Source organism: Patagioenas fasciata, chromosome 18 (assembly GCF_037038585.1).
Source record: "Patagioenas fasciata isolate bPatFas1 chromosome 18, bPatFas1.hap1, whole genome shotgun sequence".
Taxonomy (NCBI): Eukaryota; Metazoa; Chordata; class Aves; order Columbiformes; family Columbidae; genus Patagioenas; species Patagioenas fasciata.
The window spans coordinates 1,664,967-1,686,074 of record NC_092537.1 but is presented as its reverse complement, the minus strand read 5'-3'; positions in this window follow the sequence as shown (position 1 = coordinate 1,686,074).

Below are 21,108 nucleotides of genomic sequence, written 5' to 3'. Positions count from 1 at the left end.
TTCCCCTCTGGCTGGGATTCGAGAACCCTCTCCCTTCACCCCCTCCCCAACTCCTTGACAGCAATCGCTAGTTGTAAAATAATAGACCATCAGCCAGCAATAATTTGCAATCCAAACAGACTTGACGCTCTCTGACATTTATTGAAACCTCAGACCCTGTTCGCTGGTTTCAGTTTTCCTCCCTTTGCTCTGTTTTTACAGACAGACAAGTGCTTAGATTTGGGTTTAATAATGAGGAGAAATTTCTTCTTGGCCCAGCTTTGCTTGTGTTGGCTGCAGCGGGGCCTTGCAGCAGACGGGCGGTTGGAGTTAATTACGCTAAATGGTGAGAACATTATTTGACCCCACTGGTTCGGCACCAGATGTTGTACGTTGCCTCCGAGAAAGCAGCACAGACGTAACGCTTTCGGGGCTGGATGGGGAAGGGAACACACTCGGAGGTTCGGCACTTTCTTTTGCAACGTTAACTATCCCGGGATAAGCCCGTGACAAACGAAGCACTGCGCCTCATTAGCTACAGATGACAGCGTTCAGCTTTGGCCGCTTGGGGCAAATTAGGGTATCTCTGTATTTCTGGAAGTGAATGCATCAAAAACTCTCCCCCCCAAAAAATCATTTTGCTCAATATACAGTCAACATTCTGCCAGCACAAGGTATCGACTTTGGTAAATCCTTCCTGGAAAGTGAACTTTACATTTATGGGCCAGACATGATGGAATTTAATGTTTGAAAATGATTAAAGGATTTTGTTCTTTGGTAGTAACAACTGCATTTATCAAGGTGACAGACACGGTGGCCTTAGAAAGAGCTGAAATGTAACCGAGCTGCCGAGCTTACACTGGCTTGGGTCTGGGAATCCCTCTGGTCTTTAAGCGCTGGGGTTGGGGAATTACGTTGGTAGATATGGCAGGCAGGGAGTATAAAGTGTTTATTGACCCCAGTCTGTGTTAATAAAGCATTAGAAGTATTACCTGCTTGGGGATTGTCAGGGCAAAGCAAAGTTGTACTGACCCTCGTGGAAAACTGAAACTCCTCTTAGTCTTTGAATAAACTGTTTGGAGCGTGGAAACGACAACACTTCTGCAGACTTATATATTACAGGAAAGCAAGCTGAAAAGTGTTCTTACCACAAAAAATGTGTTCCTGTTGCCTTTATTTGCTTGCATGGTAGTGATAAGGTTTTTAACATGAACCTGTAGACAAATTTGAGTTATGTCTCCTTTTCCAGTGGATGACATGACTCACATGTTGTTGAACAGGAGCCCTCCATCCCCGCTCCATCTGGGCGTGGGGACCTTCCAGTTACCTATTGCTGGGGTTGTGTTCTTAACTGGAGCGAAGCCGTTCACCAAAGTCATCAGAATTCAGAATAACTTGATCATTTTAGTAGTCTGAGGTCTCTAGTATTTTTTTAAACGTCACCATTTACCTGTAACGTTATTTCAGGAGCCTAGCCATAAGAAATTCTTGCTTCAACCTTGCTATTCCTTCCTCCTTCTCCCGCAGGGGACTGCAGGGGATGTGCTCTGGAAGACCAGACTCCATGATAAAGTGATTCAAGTACTATTACATCTAGATAAAACGCTGTAAATTGAATCGCTTAGATTATTTTAGAACTCTTTAATTTTCCTGTTTCGCGGGGAGTTTGGCTGCCTTTCGGTGCAGCAGAAGGGGACTGGGGATGTAACACAAAATCCAACACTGAGCGCTGCAATTCGACCGTTTCCATCCTTTCGTGATTCAGGGAGATGTTCTCGGCCATCTTACTCTAACCAAGAAGTCCTGCCAATACGTTGTCTCATTAAAAACTTAAGAACAAGTCCTCTGGAATAAGCAGAGCTGTTCTATAATTACCACAGTGCAAGTCTGAACAGAACATCCTCTGGGTTTTGCTGTGCAAAAGCAAAACCCCCTCCACACAACCACGAGCTGCCTCCCGTGCTGGTGAACTTCATATAAAGTACATCTTTGGGTGCTAAATAGGTAACTTTGGACGAACTGTACAATTTGCTGTATATATTGTATGCAAAATTGCATGCCTAACGTCCACCTGAAGAGTCCTTTATGAAGCTTAACAGTCACAGCGATCTTTTCTTTGATGGAGAAGGACTGGTTTTGAGTCACTGGATTTGTCTAAGATTTAGATTCACTTGCAGACTGCAACATCGTCTGTAATTTACTGTGAACCATAAGAGACATTAGCTGAAATTTTCAGGAGCAGATTATGTTGAAAAAATTTATGACAGCATTTAGAAACATTAGACTTGAGACTGCATGCCAGAGCGTGACAAAATAGCAGGTAATAACAGCGCTCGTTAGAGCTGTTTATTTAAATTGAACATTATCCTGTCAGGGATGTTTTCACTGCTGTATAAGACCTATTTTCATCCAGATTAACTTCTACCAAATACAGGCACCCAGAGGTGTCTTCCTAGGAACTGCTTAGCATATGCATTCATTCCAATGTGCTCACAAAGTTCCATGTTTTCTTACGTTATTTTTGAATTCCAAGGGCAGTGCTGCTTTCTGTTCTTCTTTATCCACCTTCTCCATATTTAATTATCTTCTTGTATCAAAATGCAGTTAGATTTTCAGGAGGATCTAAGTGATTTGGGCCCCAGCTTCACTATTGCTGAGCGAAGTCTGGGCGATTGTTTGGGTTTTGCAAGTGTGGATGTGAAAAGTGCTTCACTTGAGTCTGGTCAAAATAATGCTAAAATCACATTCTATCTTTTATTTCAGCAAATCAAACTGTTTCCTTATGCATTAGTTATAAGAATTTGGAAAGATTCAGTCCTAGAATAGCTTCTTAGGACTTGTTCTGAGGATATTCAGGGGCACAGAAAATGGCTATTTGGGAAGGGAACACTGGAGGAGCCAACAGGTTTGCCTGGAGGCTGTTCGACCTGAAGTATCTCCAGGTGAAAAAAGATGTTGTCTAAAACATGTTGATAGAAAAGGGGCTATTGCACCGAGGTAGGAGAGGCTCCCTCATGTCCCACTACCTTTAATTTCCATTTGCACACCTCTGTGGCTGATGAAAAGCAGTAAAATGCTATTAACTCCAATGGAGCCATTTTAATAGGGGCTTTAGTATTCACTTCGCATGCTTCAACTCCACCTTTTCCTTACCCTCAAAGCTCCAGTAAAACGTATTTTAGCCTATCAGGGTTAAAAGGCATCCTTCTGCCAGAAACCCATCAAATCCGTTTACTAATGACGTATATCCAAGACAATATAATGTTTTTGATTCATGTTTTTTGGAAGGCAGTTTGAGTTGACTTCCCTGTAAATCTTGCCACGTGATTAATCCCCGCTGAGCAGCCGGCAGACAGCTCGCTGCTTTCCTTGGCCGATGGCACTGCTTTCGAGATAATGCCCAGCCCTGCCATTCTCACTAGGGCAATAAGCAACGTGAAAAACGCCTTTCAACAGCAGGTGAAACATCAGAACGGAGTCACCTGGTGGGGTCCCCACGATCAATCACCAACTGTGGCTGTGGTGACATTAATTCCTGGAGTTGTGGGGATGGAGCATCCCCGTTGCTTCTCGCTGAAGGTACCAGACCTTTTCCAGGGAAGGGCTTTTAACACAGAATTGTGATTGTCCTTCTGCAGAAATTCTCCTCCTGACAGACCTTGGTTTCCCCTTGGACCAACTTCATGGTCGCTACACAAAAACCACAGAAAGTGTCTGGGGAAGAACTTCTGAGTTAGGAAACTGTGCACTGTTACATAGAAAACCCTCTCCCCAAATATATTATTCAACCCCATTCTTCTATCGTGGAGCTACTTCCAGACTCTCCTATTACCAGCCATGTTCTGGTCTCTTTGATTGTGGTGGGTAAATAATGTATATGCTGGTTGGTTTTCACTACTTTTCTAGTTTGCTCCGGTTTATGAGCTTTTCATGCTTGTTAATATTTGGTTCACAGTGTTTTAATAACCTCAAGATTTAAATACATAGAGAAGAATCTGGATTGCTAGATGTGAACATGAAGATAACTCAATGGACTTGGAGTTAAAGAAATTCAGAGGAATTGTCAAACTTTTTGACAGTAGGCAAACAGCCGCCAACACAGTTTAACAGAAGCACTGCACTTCGCGCCTCAAATCTTTAAACCATTCCTGCTTGTGTTTCCGAACGATATTAACTTGAAGCCGCTGAGCTCAGTTGTGTCGTTTTTAGGTAATAGAGAAGAAAATTTTCCTTGCTTCAGGAAACACAGGGTGTAATTCTGCGGCTGATGTCGCGGCGGTGTTCAGACTGGTTTTCCCTCTCTGGCTGAGCTCTGTGAAATTATATTGTATTTTAAATGGGAATTCTCAAGTATCTAAAAGAAACATACCCATTGGGGTAGTTCTTCAGCTCCCGGGACAGTCCTGTCCATGTGTCCTTCACCCGCTCCCCAGGATCCATTGACCATCTTTGCTGAGCCGGCTCAGCAGCTGCGCTCGTTGTTGTGGTGGGTGACGTACATTTTAAACTCAACAGAATTAATGCTGTGGTCTCGGTGGGAAAGCTCACCCCCAGCATTTTTGCTACGTTCTCATGTTGCAAACAGCAAAAAGAATGCAATGGATTTCATGCTGGAATGGTAACGGGCATCAGGCATGGGTATTGTTCTCGCTGAGGACAGCGAGGTACCTCCTGACATAAAGCAAATACTCGGAGATACCGTCACCTCATAAATTTGCAGTCTTGGGAGCATATGTGCTGATTTATAATAAATGGCTTTTCCTCCCCTTCCCCACTTGAACCCAAATCGTTGATGACTTCTCGAAGGATGAGGAGTTGTGTTGTGTGATGTGGCGGCTCTGAGTGCTGGTGGGACAGCCCGTGGTGAACATGGCTCTGGTGGGACAGCCCATGGTGGCCACGGCTCAGGTGGGACAGCCCATGGTGGCCATGGTGCTGGTGGGACAGCCCATGGTGGCCATGGCTCAGGTGGGACAGCCCATGGTGGCCACAGCTCAGGTGGGACAGCCCATGGTGGCCATGGTGCTGGTGGGACAGCCCAGGGTGGCCACGGCTCTGGTGGGACAGTCCAGGGTGGCCATGGCTCAGGTGGGACAGCCCATGGTGGCCATGGTGCTGGTGGGACAGCCCAGGGTGGCCACGGCTCTGGTGGGACAGTCCAGGGTGGCCATGGCTCAGGTGGGACAGCCCAGGGTGGCCACGGCTCTGGTGGGACAGTCCAGGGTGGCCATGGCTCAGGTGGGACAGCCCATGGTGGCCATGGCTCTGGTGGATCATCATGTGCCACTGCCCGGGCTGCCAAGCTCTGAAACAGGGGATGAGAAGCACACATGAAAAGGAAATATTGGCTTTATGGTGCTGCTTTAATGCAGAGCTGTGCAGTGGAAAATACCACACCAGCAAAGTCAGATTGTGGGTTTTCTTTCTGGCTAAAACAAATCTTTGGTTTCTGCCATATCTTGCCTAAGGAGAAGGGGGAAGCATCTGTGTTATTGCTTGTTAAACAACTCGAGTGTGCCCGGCCAAACCACACGAGCAAATTTTAAACAGGGGAGAAAATTCACAAAGATATTCGGGCTCCAGACTTGGGCTCCATGTCGTGCGGCAGCGTCTGTTCCACCTCCTGTCCTGACTTTCCTTCACCTGCCGGCAAAACCACCAACTGGGTCCTGATTCTACTGCAAATATCAAGGTGCCATTCACCCTATTGATAGTTATGCACCAAACCTCTTCATACCGTCTCCTCATACCGGTGTGTACCCGTGTGTTGCCTTCCCAGCCTGGATAAGAAGAGAATCCATGTGTTGCCCATAAAACAGGGGCATTTGTCTATGTATTGATTTTTTAATTTATTGTTAGCCTGCCTTGAAGCCAAGGGGTAGAAAAACTGGTGTGTGAATACATCATGTAAAGCAGGGTGGAAAAGATTATGTTCCCTTTAAAAACCAAAAGCCAACTGTAAACGTTTTGATAACTGATACAACTGAAATTGAATAAATTTGCAGAATATCAGAAACCTGCTAGAAAGCAGCATTGACCTGCAGTCTGCATTTTATGCTGTGCACTGCTCAGGAATCATAGTACCTAAAGCAGTGTTTTCAAGTCGCCCACTATGAATTTAAGTGAAACTTTTACAGAAATAACCTCAATATAAACTGCTAAAAAATTGTCCTCCTGTAGCCTTATTTAAGGCAATAAAGGTTCAAAATATGGGAGGTTCAAACGTGGTGTTGTCAGGGATAGCTCGGTCACATCGGTGGGCAGATGTTCTCCAAAGTGACCGTGTACGGGATTCTTGTCTCGCAGGGTGATTCTGAGCAGCACAGTGAGGATGGGGCTCTTGGGGCACTTTCAGCAAGTCATGGGAACCTTCAGCTCGTTCTCTGTCTGTAGGAGCAGAGCCCGATGGTCCACACGCTCCTCCACAGCAGATGTGGCTTCATCTGGTCGCAGCCACCACTGGGACCAGCCCGTCCCAAGTGAAGAAGCGGCCAACTGGCTACAAAGGTTTATAAGAAAGTCTCTTGGCTCCTCTTTTAATCAATATTGCAGCAGGCAGAAAAATTACTTGGAATAAAATTGCCCGGTTTTCATCTGGTTTGTTTTCTTCTCTTTCCCCCAAAAGATGTCCGCTAGCCAAAACACACCGCTTGTTCGTATTAATTAGTTAGAACTTCTGTGTATCTAGATTTCTCAATACTGAGCATCTCCTTCTCCCTATTATTTTATGGTGCTGGAATTCAAGCAGAAGAAAGGGGTTAGAATTAATTTATAGTCTTTGCCTAGGAGGATTAGCCACAGATGTGGGATTATTGTTATTGTACTGTATTTGGGGATGTGTGGGGACTGATGGGATCTGTGAAAAGAAATGGGAATGCTTAAATCAGTAGTAACAGTGATAGTGGTAACAAACAGACCTGTTTAGAAGATGAATTAGCAGCGCTCCATGTTTTCTGTATAAAACCAGTCCCCTTAAAAAGTTGGTTGGTTGGACACTAACAAATCAAACCAGAGTTTTGAGAATCTCTGCTCAATTAAAAAGCCTCTTGCCCTGTGTGTACAAATGATCTTTTCTGAAAGGTGGTATAAATTGGCCTAATTAGCAGGGAGGCTTGCCACAATTAAGGACATGGCCTGTGTGTTATTAAATTGCTCTTCTGCCTGCTGTAATTACCACTGGCCTTGGCCACGTAACCTCGTCCAACACCTGGGCACAATCCATAGCACCGTGACCTCAGAGATTGTTTTTCTATTGAATGAGTTCAATTAGTTTTGCAGTTAGCTCTGGTAGTGAGTGGTTTGCCATTGTTACAACTGGTAGGGATTAAAAGGAAAGCAAAAAAGTCCAACGTAGACAAGGCTGAAGTGAGTAACATCAGAAGCCTGATCATTTGTCACCTATGGTCACTCGAAACCATTATTTCTTTTACACACTGTAATTTCAGATAGACTTGTGTAAACAGGGTAAAGATTTATTTTCTCAAAATATCAGAACCACTTAGCCCGAGTCACAAGCTAGATTTCAGGCAGATAATTTTCTTCTAATAGATTTTTGGGTTAACAAGATAAAAATTAACATGAAAATGATTACGTGCTGACTGAAGGAAACCTGGTTTTATTTTGTTCCCTATTTGTTTTACAAGGGAAGTCTTCAAATATCTTGCAGGGGCAAAAATATTTAAAGTGTTTGCACATGTTTCCCATTTCCATTTTATAAGATTCATTCACAGTCAGCCAAATATATCTCTCTCTCCCTTTCTCTCATTTTTTTCTTTTGATACACTTCTTAATTAGTCTTAAAGGCTCCAAAGGTACTTTTTTCTGTCTGTCTTTTCATTCCAGATGTAGAGAGTGGCGAGCAATGCTCACAGTTAAGTCATCGGGCTGTAAAACCGATGCTGGATGCTCCTCAAAGGATTGTTGGGGTGTCCTATGATTTGCTCTTTCTACTCAGCATAAAGGAGCGAAGTGGAGATCTAAGGCCCGTGCGTCATTGTGAACTGAAGTGACTGCACTTGGGCAATGTAGGTTTGGCTTTCTCTGCCAAATTCTGGCCCCTGTGGAGGTTTTGCCACGGGGATCAGTGTGTAGCTCCACGTTCAAAGGGCTGCAGCCTGAGATGAATGCGCTCATCGCGACGGGGGATGCAGGGAGGACGAGGTTCGGGTTCTTCTCCATAGACAGACTCTGCTGGGTCTCTCTTAGGTGATGAGCAGGAGGACGGGCTCTTCCACAGCCCGTTTCTGTCCCCAGAGGAGCTGTGTCCGGGTCACTGGGCCACCGGGTCCAGCAGGAGGTTGGAGATGCTCTGCAAAGCCGCACAGGGCACATCTCAGCGGGACTGTTTGCACTCAAGGGCCAGTCTTTAAAAACACTTCAGCACACGATTTTTTAGGAGTTGGGTAATTTTTTCTCTTTTAAAAGCCTGGTCCAAAATGAGGACAGAGAGGGATGATACAGCAGAGACTGGGGAAGGAACGACCATCCTTGGGCTGTCCATGCCAACCGGCCGCAGGGAACTTTGTAACCACCGGTGCTCCCGATAGCAGATGCAAGGCCAAGGTCTGGTCGCTGATGGATGCGTCTGCAGCAGGACTGTCAGCACAAAACTGAACAATTTTAAGGAGAATCTTATCGTGCTGATTAAAGTTGCTTTGCATTTTGCAAAGTGACCTTTTTTTCCCACCGCCCGAGTTTCAGCACCACAGTGAATTCTCTCCTCCCGTTTTAGCAGTGGAGAGACAAGAAGGATTGGAATGCGTTAGGGACTGATTAGGCTGTTCCACCTTCTCCCCTTTGCTCAGCGTTATGGTAGCCTCAGAAATCCCTCAAACCATGATCCATCTAATCCCAGATTAAGTTAACGTCATTTGAGGCTGCTGAATAAGTCTTGGTTGATGTTGATGTAAATGAAATAGATATAAGTAGTACTTCACCGGAACAATGCAAATATATAGACTCATCACAAAAAAAGGGAAAGATACTGAGTTAGTCCCAACTAGAGAAAGAATTTAAAAAAAAAAAAAATATATATATATATAAAAATGAAATGCAGCTGTTTGCAGGAGATCTCTGATGTATTAAGACTTGGGCTGTAAAGTTGCCCTTCTCCTGCTGCTGCAAATCAGCAGATCTCTCTTAAAAACGGCAGCATTTCAGCAATTTCTATCCAGAGCAAGGGCAGAAGCCTGAAACCTTATCTGCCTTGATTCTAGCTCCCGATTCGCACAAAGTAGTTCAACTGAAGTTCTGTTTGGGTCAATTCAGAAGAGAAATGGAGGTCAGTGGCCCTCACAGCGGAATGGATTTGAGCTTAGACCTACGGTTGTTTGCATCAAAGAGCAGGAAGGAGCACATGGGCATCCTTGGGGTTCCACATAGCGAAACATTTCAGTGAAAGACCAGCAAAGCCGATAGCCAAATGTCACAGCCTCACCAGCCCAGCACCCAAGAACCCCATTCCTTGGTTGGAACCAGTTTCTCCTTGTCCAGTTTGGAGTCCATCCTATGGACTCCATAACAACCTCCAGAGGCATCACCTGAGTCTTTCCTTCTTTCTTCTCTTGGAACGTTCTCAGCAGTCGCTGCAGAGGTTTTGCTAAACATGTCAGATTAAAGGTATAACCAGACGAATAAATGCAGTCCATCTGAGGGCATGTTTCCTCTCACACGTTCGGTGGCTGTCAGCATTTTGAATGGGATTCAGAAACATGTCCTTGAAGCTGGCTGGAATGTAGCTTAATGTATCAGGGGCAGCATTAGGGAAAGGAGAAAAAAGGATGGGGGAAGCTTTCATGGAAACGTACCCCCCCGCCTTGTCTCTCTAATACTGCATTTGCTGCAAAGCAGAAATAAACAGTCTGTATTAGCAAGGCGAATGGAAACCTCCGGCCGTCTCGCTGCCTGTGGGCTCCGAGGAGCGGTTTGCCTTGTAGCCTCTCTGTCCTGGGGTTTTTTTCACACTCTTTTCAAAGCTTATTCTCTTTTTTATCAACAATTTATTTATAGCGAGAGGTGGTTCCTCTCACGCACTCTTATCTGCCAGATAGGATGCAGCGAGTCTTTTGTTAATATTCCTGCTTTAGGGGGAAACTGAGGCATGGGATTACAAAGCTATTGAGCAAATGGCCCCTCTTGGCACCCAGGGAGGTCCCAGAGGGGAAGGTGAGCTGAGTACAACCCATCGGCCAGAAAACAACCATAGAATGAGCAGCATTTCACCTCCCAAACTGCACATTATCATCACTATGGAAAATCGGTCATTTCACAAGAGGAGGATGTTTCAAACATTGGCTTAAACATGCAAATATTTACCCGCGCAACATGCAAATATTTATTTGCTGCTTTTATTTATTTTTTTTAACTTAAAATGTCCACTTGTTTGTTTACCCTCAAGTCTTTAATTCAAGGAAAACAGTTCATTTCAAAGCCTTTTTAAGGGCTTTTTTAATTCTAGAGCTTCCTAGTTACGTTGCACCGTTCTCCTCTGAAAGCCAGCTGGGGTTCAGGTGGGTAACACTAGAACCCGACTCAGAGAAGCTCAAATAAATGAGCTATACGGGATACTTAATGACTTCTGCATTTATCTCATTTCATCCACATGCACTTGTAGGAAGACAAAGTGTTGTGTTACAGTGAAAGAAAACCCATGCGGGCTCCTGTGCATTGTAGGGTACTTAAAATATCTCCTTAAAATGTAGATTTTGACTTTCTGCCCAGCATTGCCTTGAAAGTTTTGCCATTAAAACCTAATTGCTAAGTAAATGTTCGCTCGCTATTTCTCAATGGAGGACAGAGGGAAAGTGGTGCAGTGCTTAGTTTTAGTATCATTTTTGCTCCTGGTAATCTGTTCCTTTTATTTTTTATGTCACATTCTTTCGGTTGCAAGCTACTAATCTTCCATCTTGGAATGGGCTGCACTTCTTTGGAACCAAGGGGGGAAGGTAAAATGTGTGAGCTTTCCAAGAGTTATTTACCACTTCCCAACCAAAAGATGGATTTCCCTTCTCTAGGGTTGCTGGCACCATCATTTTTCCCTAAATATTCCCGACATGTCACAAATCACCGATGGTTACTGACTTGGAAACGGTCTCTGTGCCTCTCCTGAGCAGACTGGGAACCTGGTGGCTCAAATCCAGAAATGAATCCAACACTGGGGTGTAAGAAACACTTGGGGCTCATGGATTTTCTCTTATTTTAGAAGATGCATGGAATTAACTAAGCTTTAATATGGTAGTCGTGTTCTGTGACCGTGCAGACTCCATACCTGCTGACATCTCCCTGCCAGGGCTGGGGGACAGACCTTGTCCCACCACAAGAGGCTTCTCCCACCTGAGAAGCAAAGGTTTGCTTTGTAAAAACAATGGATAAAGAGGCTTTAATTCCATTTCTTGGTTTACCTGGGAAAGGAGCCTGCGTCTCCTGTGTCGTGCACAGTTCAGGTAGCCGTGATTTGTTAGCACCAAGTCATCAGTTAAAACTAATAATAACAATGAAGCTCTATTATATTTCAAAGTAGATGCTTATCTACACAAAATGCCTAGCACTCCAAAGCTACAAGATTTATTATTTGCTATTTATTTGATCTTACGGATAATTGTTTAATTAAAGCAATTAGTAGCTACTTTCAAACCCCCAAATGGTTACTAAGGTAACACCCAGCGAGCAGCCGATCCAACCACAGTCCCATTGCATAAAGCTGATTCTGCACCGTTCGTGGCATCCACGTAACTATTGTCGCTGCAATTACAGTCTGGTCTGAGTCTGGCAGGAGGTGGGAAACGGGTTTTGAAGGGGAAGACTTAAATATGTAAAACTGTTTCTGGCGTTTGCCAATAGATTCTACCTCTGAGTGACGTTTTGGCTTTTTTTCTGAGATGAATTCTTCATGGCTGTTGTAAATCCATCTGAGTTATTTCATGCTTCTCTTGAGAAAGTACTAATATATATATGCACATATATATATTTATATATAGTTAGGCCAGAACCAAGACATAATGCTTTGAAAGGACGTTCTGTGATGGAAACCTGTGTTGAGTATCCAGTGGGGATTACAGAAAAATGGCTTAGTCAGTTGGAAAAGTTGTCAGCCAGAATGTAAATAAGCAGAGGGTCCGTATCCACAGTCCTGGAGGGAGAAAAGGAAATTGAATTCATTTATGGCTTCATCTTGAACCCTCCCACAGCACAGGAAGCTGTTGGCCGTGTAAAACCTATAAATAGCCTCCGACTTCAGGTTCCCGCTCAGACAGAGAGCAAAATAAAATAAAATAGAAGTGCTCCTCGGGGAAAAACATGATATTTTCTTCATGTTTGAGTTGTCAGTTTTGACAGCAATGATAGGAGCTAATTAAATTTTTGTTAATTTATTTTGTCTGATTGAACGACTGCCTGTCACCCGAGTCACTCGGTAAGGCAGACGTTTCATTGCCATCGACTCTTCTGAAGCACCATTAAGTCGACACAGGCCAAGTGGACCTGTCTAAGGCAAATAAATATGAAGAACATTTAAATTTGCTTCTCCCCCAGTGCTTCAGCTTCTTGTGTCTGCTCCAAAGGGAACCCAAACTTCCAAATCTCTAGTACGGGACAATGGCTGCTCTCCTGGTCAGCCCATTATGGTAGAGTAAAATGGGAAGATGCAGCCGATAAAGGACAAAAACCAAATTCCATTCTGGAGCTGCCCTGGCACTTGTGTTAGGCCAGGAATCGCTGAACAGTCATAACTCTGGTTGGATTTTTCCCAACCTGTGAACCATTTTGAGATCCAAGAGTGGTCTCGTCTCACATCGGGAGAAAACTGAGATTTGTGGAGTGGGTTATCACAAAATAACCGCAGGAAAAGACTGCAACGCCCAATAGTTCGGGGACAGCAACCCCTCGACTGCACAATATTTGCTTTTAGCCCAGCAGGCAGAAGAGTGCTGAACCGGGACACTGCTTTACTTCTCCCTGAGTGAAATAGTTATTATTTGGGTCAAACAGAGTCCCATTTCATTTCTATTTAGATTTTTAGCTTCTCAGGTGCCTTTTACACCACCATGCACACTGACTGGTCACAGGAAACTTCCATTTTTGTTCAAGCCAACATTTCTTAACTATTTTGATAAAATATTAGAGGATCGCTCTATTTTTGACTTGTGACATGAAGATCATGGACCCAACATGTTCAGCACGACTGACCCAGAACATCCCCTCTGCCTCAGTGTTTGAGTAATGAAGGAGGCAAAGGTGGGTGGCAAAGGGCATCCCCTGAGCGAGCAGCTCAGATCTCACTTCCCTGTTCTCCCATGAGAAAACCCCCCTGTATTCCACAGGGAGATCCATTGGGTCAAGTGGTTGCCCGTGTATTTGTGGCTGTTCAGCTGTGTCTGTGTGATTCCCGGGCGCTGGGAGCGGTACCTGCTCCAACACGCTGCATCCTCTGCATTCTCCTGGAGCTCTGTAAGGGCGAAGCCAGCTCCAAAAAAAGCACCGTGAAGTCTGATTGTTCCGAGATAATCAGTTGAGGAAACAGGTAAAAGACAAACCCCGGAGGTATTTATTCTTCTCTTTTTCTTTTAACCTGTCATCTGTAAGGGGTATGCACTTTGCAGGCCTTTCACAGTTCAGAACGCTTTTAATAAATGTACACAAGAGGCAAAGTGTGGATGGGTTTGAAGCCGGGGGGCGGGGGGAGATCAGATTAGACAATGAGATAAGCAATTAGCAGATTAGACAATGAGATAAGCAATTAGCAGAACCGTTCAAAGTACCAGCTGAAAGAAAAGAAAACCGTGTCTCCATCACACAGGTGCAGACACCAGCGTAACCTACAGATGTTCCCTTGCTCACGTTCAGGCTGCTTACACAAACACTCGTTCCAGCGGGGATTTGTGTTGTGTTATCTTGTTCAATGGGTAATTTCTGCATTAAGGGATCTGCAGGTTTAAATGAAAGCTCTGATTCTTTTTGGCATTAAAATCCCAATGTACGTGACTTCACACTCCTCAAGCACTGGCGGTTCCAAGCCCGTTTTTGCGGAGCAGGAATGTACCCGGAGCACATTCTGCACATCAGCCCGCGGTGCTGCAGCTGAGGGCACGAAAACGCCGGAGCTGGTTGAGCCACGTCAGGGAACGATGGTTTTCAGAGAAACTGCGCAAGCTGAACCAGGAGCGGTGTTGTTAACAACGCTCAAGCGTGCACACAACAATTACCCGTCAGTGCAAAGCTTTCACACATTTCATAACATTTATATTGCAGCAGCAGAAATTCAGGGACAAATTCGCTGGAGATCCTTAGGCACCGAGAGGTGACAACCGTTCTTAGTGGCATTTGCAAACCTTCCCGTGCAGATTGGTTTGTAGGAGTTAGGAATGTGATTCACTTCGTGGCCAAACACGAATGTGCATTTATCTGCATTTTTAACCTCTAAACATCTATCTAAACGTCATCCATGTTTTCTTCCAGACTTCTCCACTGTATCTTTTTATTTATTATATGTACTGAAAGTGCTTCAGGGAGAGCAGAAAGCAGCGTTTCATTCTGCTGGCTGCGGTGAAAACAGAGAGGAAACTCTGCTCCCATTCTGAGGAGTTGATAACATAAGTAGATGGGTTGAAGTGCCCTCTTTGCAGTGGGAAACAAGAATGCACTATTTTGTCACCCCCATGTAGAGATCTCCGCACTCCCTTTGCAGAGGGGGCTGCTGGCTGTGGAGGGAAGGACTTCGCCAGCTCCCCGTTTCTTCATACGCTATTTCTATCCTAAACGGGATGATGAAGAACATGGGTGGATCTTTGAAGCACTAAAGTAGCGCTAACCTTCTCATTCAAACACGCTGCAGTGGAAAATTGCATGTTGGTAACGTGTTTTCAATAAACATTTAATCATATAATCTAATATATTAATATTATATACGCCGCGTAGAGCCAAGTATGCATTACAAACATATGTAATAAACATTTATAATCCAACACGCTTCTAGAGCAATTACCAAAAACAGTAAGAGGAGCTTTTTTGTGAAATAATTGACTTCTGACTTGAAGCAGATGCCTTTGAATTCCCGGTTCCCTGTATTTTGAGGTGACTGTCCCTACGCCATGGGCAGCGGGGTTTGATCTGGCAGTGGCGAGGCGCAGACTCACAGTGGCAGAAATGGCAGAGAAGACCCTTTGAAGTGTTTTGTTCTCATCTTTTGGATTCAGATGACTGCTTCGACCTTTTGTGTTCCCGAACATTACAGTGCTGGCTTTTCTCACGTGCTGCAGAGACTCTGGGTGCTGCTCGCAGTCCCAGCGTGATTGGTTCTGGTAGACGGGTGATAAATATATCGAGGAACTCACAGCACTGGGAAGGTATTCACAGTAAAGCGTGACCCAAACCTTCCGTGTTTGCCCCATGAAAATCAGGATGGTGGATGTTCCTCTGGGAAGAAGTATCTCAAAAGAGCCCGTGACACTTTGCCCATCTTATGTCTCATAATTCCCCAGAGTTCCCTCTCTGTTCTTACTATATGATACGCACAAACAGCACGAAATTGATGTGTTTGAAAACTCAGCCTTTAAAACGCTAAAGCAGTGAGCTGAGCTGCTCCTTGTGTTCGTTCAGATCCGGTCCTGGCGCAGGACAAATGTGATTTCTGCTGTCTGCAAAGAGCCCGTGAAGCCATACGAGCAACGAAGCAAGAGTGAGCCGAAAATATTGTTGAACCCTTGCTTTGCATCTCTCTGCCAACATTTGAGATGTTGACAAAAGATAATATTGACGTTTCAAAGCTGGGGAAGAAAATCACACGGCATTTTCATGATGTCAGAGGAAGAAGGAAGCCAGCTTGAAATGAAGGTCTGCTCTCAGGCTCTAATCTTGTAGACACCTACTTAACTTTAAGCCAATTAAATCAATGGACTACTTAACCTTTGCCTACAGGAGAAAGGATTTGCCAGCACAGTTTATATTAGTGCCCCAAACAAAATAAGCAATCCTCAAAAAAGCACTCTTCTTTCAGCAAAACTGGATCTGCCCTTAGTGTCACAAGTATAAAAATATGGCCGTGTACTCTTAAAGAAAATCCTTCCTTTATGTGACACCAGTAAAATCATTGTTTCTGTCAGAGTCAGCCCTACATACTTAAAAACGAGCAGCAAACAAAGCATTTGCAGGGCGCAAGCTTGATTTTGCAGAGCAAGCCAGCTTGCTCAGAGCTGCTATCGGAACCCATTTTGCTCATGGTTCTTATAAAGCCACCGACGTGTTTCGTGAACCGGGTTCCTGGAAGCACAGGGCAGGTCCAGGGCTCTGGGTCTGACCTGGGCAGGTTCCCCGAGCCCCTCAGGGTGCCCATTTCAGCCTCCGCCCTGCGCCCGGTGCTGCTTTGGGAAACGTTCCCCTGCAAACAGAGCCACCAAAGTCCCTGAGAGGCCGTTTGGGAAGAGGATGGTGCGAGAGACACTTGTGGCTATTTGCTTTTGGCAGTTTGTTAATACCTGAAAGCGACTCCACATCACTTTGTGTGCGCGGAGGTGTCGTTGTTCCGCAGGGTTAGTTAGAAAGAAATGTTGCGTGCTAGCTTTAATGAAACCCAGGGCTCCCCTGAAACAGCACCAATGGTCTAATAACACGTTACATCATTTGTCACTGGACACGTTGGGAGTATGTCACTGGAAAACCTTTAAAAGCCGAGATGTAAGTGGTGTGGAGACAACCATGGCCTCAGCAGGGTAAAAAAGACAGTATCATTTATAAATGTTTTTATGTATACTATTTACGTTTGGAACATTTAAATGTAAAAAGGAAAAAGAAAGCCTACACTTAACATCTTCCCAGATGTTAACAACATCTGTCTAGATGTCAGCCCAAGGATCTGATGGTTTGTGTGTAAAGGGGAGCATTTCAGTATTCTTTCTTTTGATTTTTCTTTTTTGCCCCCCAGATTAATTGTCCGGCACGTTGGGCCCGTCACTCTGCTCTGGGCCATATGATCATGTGTCATTAACCCTGGAGACCAACAACCTACCAAAGTGGAACCATATGTTCTTAGCAGAGATAAATAGTAAATAGGAATGCATGCGTCGTTGGTTTGTGAGGATGGGGCTCGTGCATCGGGGCCTTTTTGTTAAAATGAACACAAATGCGTTTTGGTGGCGAAGCGCATGGGCAGACATGCTGGGGTGTGCAAAACCCAGCAGCTCTGCCCCCCTAAAGGGCTCGGGGTCTGCGTCCCAGCTCGGCTGAGGAAGAGGAGGGAGAGATGCTCTGTCATTGCCATGTTGAAATGCTGCTGGACACTGCGGGCAAAGTTCCCCGTCTGTCATCGCAGGGTCACCCGGTGCCACCCAGCTGCAGTGGCCTCTGTCCGTCTCTGCCTTGTGCCGCTTGATCGCTGTAATTCTTTTAAATATCTCATTTCCCGTCAATTTAACGTGACAAAAAAGGGTGTATTTTTTCTCTGTGCCAGTTCTTTCTTGGCTGTCATCATTTGGAGCCAAATGAGAGATTTCCTTTTCGTTCAAGGATACTATGGCAGCTCTTTCAGAGGAAAGTAATTCCATGGGACGCGAAGGGGCAGGGAGTCAGTGGTTTGTTCATCTGTCTCTTACCCAACAAAGTCCCCCTGACACCGCAGTGCATCTGAGGAAAAATGGGAAAACACGCACAGAGTCATGGCCGGCGGATGAGACAGGCTCCATTATTTCTTTCTTGCCAGGTGTCGTTCTTATTTTCTGTGTATTTAGCAGTAAAAACAGAGCTCTGATTTCCAGACAAGGGCAGTGTTATTGCACACTAAAAAGCTGTTGTATTTTAACAGTAGCACAGAAAGCCAGTGAATAATAAGTGGGTATGTGTGCCAATGAAATACTTGTATAACAAAACATCCACTTGTTTGGATTATTTATCATGAAATGATAACAACAACACCACCTGTAGAGAATTATGTCGTGATGCAACACTGGAAAGAATTTGGGCTGAATATCATGCCTTGCAGATTTGCTCTCATCCCTTTGAACCTCATTGCAGACATGTTACTAAATTTATCTGCTAAAGGAAGAAACTTTGTAGTCCCAAATATTCACCTCCTTTCCATGCTCAAGCCAAAGAAGGGCCCGGGGACCTATATTTAGAGCAGGTCAGGAGGGAGAACGGGATTGATAAGAAGGTGCTTGGAGAAAGGCTGTTTGTCCTGCCCGAGGTGCACAGGATTGCTGAGAGCTCGGTGCAAGTATCGTGTGGATGGCCCAGCACAGCTCCAAATCCTGCCTGCTGTTTGTTTGTTGTCTTTACATCAGCCAGATCAGCTCAGCCCAGAACAGCACACGTTTGCGGTGAATATCCACAGCATGTTTGTTTGGTGAGGAAGAAGCACGTGCAGCCACGTGTGGTGCCAAGGACCTACAAAAAGGCTCAGCCCGTAGAGGTCCCAGCCTGTAAAGCTGCTAAAACAAGGCCGGGTTTGTGCGGTATCTCAGGATACAACAACACCATCACCTTTAATAATCCTGTGTGGCCCCTAAAGGTCAAGTCTCTGGTCAGGCTGCTGGTCCAAGCGACTCGTCCCCTCCCAGGTTGCCTTGCAGGCAGTTCTTGTTTTATTGCCATGGGGTGTGATGCTTTACTGCACTTCTGTTTCGATACAAATAAGAAAGATCTGCCAATAGATTCGCTATGGAAAAGACAAGATGGATCAGAATTTTCTGATCCGGGTGTAACCTCAGGCAAGGTGAAGATGCCGTTGTCCAGCCCCTGAAGGACACACGAAGCCCCTGTGTCCTTGTCCTGGCTGGTCTGTGGGTTCAGGGCGGTCTGGGTTACCACCCAAAATGTCCCTCTGCTTTTGGTGGGAAGCCAACCCACATTTGTTTCTTTGCTTTGGGTGTTTCACATTGCAGACAGGCCAGAGAGGTCCGCTCTCACTGCGAATGTGCCTCTCGCTCTCCCCAAAAGCGTCCCCAACCTTGCTATTGTCCCCAGCATGGCCAAGGATGTGCTGCCGTGCTGTGACGGAAACGCCACATCTGGGAAGCAGTGGGGATCTGGGCTTATCAGGTTTCTCTGGGCATTCTGGGTTATCCTCTGTCGACTTTGCTGGGCTGCTGGTTGCTTCTCATAACACAGCTAATTTGATCATATTTAGCGTGCATTCTTCACACATGATCTTATTACAGTTCCAGTGCTCTTGTTTTTGCTTATTCAGGCTGACCTTAGGCATCTCCTGCCATCCTCTGCCATGGTCAAGACCTCCCAGCTTGTTGCCTGGTGGCCCCAAAGGAAGGTGTGAAGATTAACAGCCTAGAGGATGTATTTAATGAATGGCAACAAGGGATTAGTGACACAGTGTCACCTTTCATGGCCTCTTTAAGCAGGCGAGCTGACACGCGTTTATTTTTGTTTGCACTGTTGAGTAAACTCTGGAAACGGACTGGATTTACAGTCGCTGCTCCCCAGCGAGGAGCCTCCTTCTGTCCACCAGCCTTGGCTTGGGGTGATGAGAAAACCAGTAAGATCTCACCCACCTTGCTCCCAGGTGGATCCTGGACCTTCTCCTTCCTACTAAAGGTGCAGAGGGAAGGAGCTGTGCTGAGGGAGAGATGTTTCGAGACTCAGGAAGGTCTGATCAGCAGCTCAGGTTTCCAGCTCTCTGTGTCCATCCAAAGCCAACCCCGTACTCCCCATTTGTGGCACCAGCTCCTCTGCCCGATGGAGGCTCCGCTGCTCCTGCCAGAGCCCACAGCCCCAGCCTCAAAATCCTTTTGAAAGTGAAGGTTTTGGCAATGAACTCAAAGGCTGCAGGATGCAAATGCAGGAGGTTTTCTTGCTGCAGAGCTCCCTGTGCTGCGCTGGACAGGAGGTGGTCTGACCACAGCCAGTTGCATTGATGTAGTTGCTCGTTCCACTGATTGACACCTAGAGCCAGACTCCCCGGACTGCACTGGCCTCTGATGAAGCCCCCAGGGACCAATGTGATGACCTTGCTCCAGCAAAGTGTTCATACACCTGCTCTTTTCAAGCATTTTCATGAGACCCCTCAGCTTTGCTGGGATGCTGAATGTGCCTCGAGCTCAGGACTTGTGTCGAGCTTAGTGTTGGGCTGGACTGGGACATGTGGTCCTCATAGAATCATACAGTGATTATGAATCGTAGAATCACAGCATGATATCGGATAAGGTTGTCCCCCAGTTTGCCTTGCAGCAAATTCTGACTGATTTCTACAGCCTCTGCTTTCAAATTATTCTTTACGCTGTGAAATTCCAGTGCTTAGAAAAATGTTTTCTTGGTGGTTGCTTTAAATTCTACTTTTCTTCCTTTCATGCTTACCAACCCTCTCACCCTTTGCTGATCTCTTGAAGGAATCCGCAGGGCAAATTTGACTGTGACACCCTTAGATTACATCTCAGTGCAACTGCTGCGGATCCAGAACAAAATACAGGGATCGAGGGAAGGGGGTCGGGGGAGCAGGAGGCCCAGCTGCACGGCTGGTGGGGTGAGGGATGGGGGGTTAAAGCAAGAGAAAATGTTTGGAACTCCATGTACGGGGATAATCTTTGCTGCTGACACTAAGTAAATACATTTTGTAGTGCTGGGGAAACTGTGAAGTGTATCTTCTCCAAGCAGCTTTCCACGGCAAATGTTGCAATTGAATCTGAAATGCAATGCAGAATTTAGTGTTTCCAAATAAGAGGCCAATCAAATAGCCTTAATTTCTCTGCAGTTCAGGGAGTCTCCTGCCATCCCATCTCCCCCCCATCAAGGACAGAGGCTGATCTGTGTCCTTAGCGTAGAGAAGAAAACAAACACTAAAATCCTGACGGAGCAGCGTTTCAGAGGAATGCGGGGCTGATCTGGCAGTGCTGGCTTTGATGCCTTTTTAAATGCATTTAATTTGTGCTCCTGAGCTCAGCTGATAATTTGTATACTCTAATTCTTCTTAATGAATAATTTGTGGTACAGTGGAGATCTGAAAGGAAAACAAAGAAAGCAGGAAGAAGAACGCTCTTCAAGATCTTTATTCTATTTTTATGAATTTTATGCCAAACACATAATAGATGGAGAGATTAAAATCCTGACCGACAGCTTCTGTCCATGGAAATCACTGCCGGAGGGAGCTGTGCGTGGCTCAGGATGGGCCCACGTCAGCAATGCCACGTCAGTCTG